Source organism: Salmo salar, chromosome 11 (assembly GCF_965601325.2).
Source record: "Salmo salar chromosome 11, fSalSal1, whole genome shotgun sequence".
NCBI classification, from domain to species: Eukaryota; Metazoa; Chordata; class Actinopteri; order Salmoniformes; family Salmonidae; genus Salmo; species Salmo salar.
Genome location: NC_138301.1, coordinates 96,260,215 through 96,263,565, shown reverse-complemented (window position 1 = coordinate 96,263,565; position 3,351 = coordinate 96,260,215). Strand labels below are relative to the sequence as shown.

At 42.3% G+C, this 3,351-nt stretch overlaps 1 non-coding gene across 1 annotated transcript; it reads left to right on the top strand.

The window, feature by feature from the left end:
• The first annotated feature begins 2,548 nt into the window (after window positions 1-2,548).
• On the top strand, window positions 2,549-2,624 carry trnaa-ugc (transfer RNA alanine (anticodon UGC)). Its single transcript has one exon. It is a non-coding gene; the product is annotated as a tRNA-Ala (tRNA).
• The last annotated feature ends 727 nt before the right edge of the window (window positions 2,625-3,351 follow it).

Here is a 3,351-nt window from a genome sequence, read left to right as displayed (position 1 = left end):
GAAAAAGTATTTGCCCTTCCGTTAAATCATGAATTTACTGTGGTTAATCACATTTTTTGGAAAGCTGAGTTCAATTTCAGTCATCTTAAATCAGGAGGTGAAATGCAAAACTGACCTTGGATCATTAACTCTGGGACTACTACATCTCTGTCTGTATTTCAATGTAAATCTCAACTCTTTAATAATACTTCCTGTTGACCCGACCAAGTGACCTCTCACCGATGATCATCTTGTGCCGTCTGTGTCAGCCAGTTCAGATGCGGGAGGGGTTCACCAAAACCGCTGATATAACCTAGAGGATTTAGGGAGAAGTGGGAGAGGGATGAAGTGAAGAAGAGAGACTGTTATTGTGTGTGTGTGGTCTCACCTGGTGTCCACACTAAGTGGCTACAGAGTACTTTATGCTGAAAAACAGACACATGAGGACAAGCAATAGAATATAATGTCAATAGAAGATACTGTATGTGACGCAGACACCTACCGGAGTGTACCTGAAACATTTAAATATAGAGGGCTATGTGTCTCCCCACTTGGTTATTGCAAGGCTAACCCCCAGGGAAATCATGACTTGGCAGCAACAGATAGTCCAGTGAAAACGGCTGTGTTTATGTTGTGTAAATCTGAAAATTAGCAGCTGACATCTTAAGGTTTTTTTAATGAATGCATGCGAGACAGGTTCCATGTATAACAAGACAGGCAGAGATGAAGAGAGAAAAAGAACACAGAACAGTTTAATCACCTCTGGTTATGGACACTTTTGCCAGCAATAAAGCTTCCACGGCCTGTTCCTCAGACAGTGAACATCTGGCAATATCTACATTTTCGACCCCTTGGTCAGCTTGCTCTCTGAAAGTAAAGAAAACAGCTTATTTTTGATAGATATGAGAACAATAACTGAGATATGACCATTCAATCTAAAGCAGCAGATATCATTTTTCGGATAAGTCAGTACAGCCCAGTGCTGCTTACCTGAGATGCCATCTACGTAGGTGTCTGCTTTGACTTCCTTTGTGTCGGAAAAAAAGTAGTTTTCAGAACAATTATTTTTGATTAAAAATAAAAAAGAATTTTCTCTCCAAAAAAAGACACAAATGTACCTCCATAGCATATAACAATTTGCCTGTGAACAACCACACCTTCATACAAACGTGCTACAGTATGCAGAATACTTGACACAGAACCGAAGATGCTGCCATATTGTAAGGCTTGGGCGTAGTGGGTGAGGAGTCAGGCGCAGGAAGCAGAGAATACAGGGTAGTGTTTTTAATGAACATAACGGTGAAACACAAGCCACCCCACAGCGATCCAGAGCGCACACAAAATCAAAGTGCCCCAAACACAGGGGACAGAAAATAGTCGGCGCAAACCACGCACTAGCACCTAAACACATGAGCGTGTACACAAGCAAAACACAGATCAACAATCCCGCACACAGAGCTGGCAGGCCTACTGGCTAAAATAGCCCAGCTAATCTGCCCAACACAAAACAGGTGCAAACAATAAACGGAAAGGGGGAAAAAAGGGAATCAGTGGCAGCTAGTAGGCCGGTGACGACGACCGCCGAGCGCCACCCGAGCAGGAGGGGGAGCTACCTTCGGTAGTAGTCGTGACACATATCCTGCCAGCACACCTACAAGCGAGCCACTCAGGAGCAGCATGATGACGCGTGGAAGAGGGAATGGAATGAGATGGGAACAGCAATTTGTTGCAAGTTGGGAAGGAGAGCTAATAGCTGATCAATAGACTATTCAGCCTTTACTAAAGAATAGTCTAATAGCCGAGCTGTGTGAAAATCCCCCCCTCCTATGACAGACCAGATTTGCCCTAACGACCAAGGGGTAGCTTGCTACTCAATGTAATAAAGTAATGACTTTTCAAAAAAGTTACCTTACACGTTCTGTTAGCTGACAATTTGTTAGCAACACTGTCCTTATGAACCACATAGCATATCATTACAGCAGTAAGTACCGGTATGTTAGCTAGCTACCTAACGTTAGCAGCTATACATCAAACATGCCAGTATATTAACTATAGGCTATCTAATTACCCAACGTTTATTGACTTGATTATTCTCGTCATTCTTCGCTTAGCTAAATGGTATAGTCGTTGTGCTTTCACAATGGAAATTCGGGTGCTTTCGTAAATTGACAATAGAACGAATTGACAACAGAATGAGTCAAAACGCCTTAAGAACGTTGACTGGAACACTAGTAGCAAATTAATAGCATATTAATGGAATTGAACGTTCGCAGAGCCTGTTTTTACTATAGTGATACTAAGAATTCCATTAAAGATGTATCCTTTTTATTTTACCACTACAATCTGGTCGTCTGATGGAACTGGAAAAAAAAACTACTTGTGTAGAAAGTAAATATCCGCACCTCGATGGTGTCAACTGTGCTTATGTCTGCGTAATGAAAAAGTAGGGAATTTTTTTAAACTTCTGACTATTTCTGGTCTAGCGATCGATGACAAACAAGCTCGCTGCCCAGACATAATTACAAAGAGGAGATTCTCCTAATTAAAATGGTGCCCGTGTAACAGTTTTGCCTTCCCTGTAGCTCAGTTGGTAGAGCATGGTGTTTGCAACGCCAGGGTTGTGGGTTCGATTCCCACGGGGGGCAGGTACAAAAAAAAAAAAAAAAAAAAAAAATGAAATGAAATGTCTGCATTCACTACTGTAAGTCGCTCTGGATAAGAGCGTCTGCTAAATGTAAATGTAGTAAATGTAGTTTTGCTTCCGTTCCTCTCCTCGCCCCTACCTGGGCTCGAACTGAGAATTAAATGACGTGCCACAGAATGCTGCAGCAGCACGCAGAGTGTGCCGCAGTATTACGCAACTTTTAAAGGAGGAACCACTGTATTCCGCTTGGCCATCGCTCATCCATTAACTTATATGTACAGTCATGGCCAAAAGCTTTGAGAATGACACAAATAATCATTTTTACAAAGTCTGCTGCCTCAGTTTGTATGATGGCAATTTGCATATACTCCAGAATGTTATGAAGAGTGATCAGATGAATTGCAATTAATTGCAAAGTCCCTCTTTGCCATGCAAATGAACTGAATCCCCCAAAAGCATTTCCACTGCATTTCAGCCCTCCCACAAAAGGACCAGCTGACATCATGCCAGTGATTCTCTCGTTAACACAGGTGTGAGTGTTGACAAGGACACGGCTGGAGATCACTTTGTCATGCTGATTGAGTTCGAATAACAGACTGGAAGCTTCAAAAGGAGGGTGGTGCTTGGAATCATTGTTCTTCCTCTGTCAATCATGGTTACCTGCAAGGAAACATGTGCCGTCATCATTGCTTTGCACAAAAAGGGCTTCACAGGCAAGGATATTACTG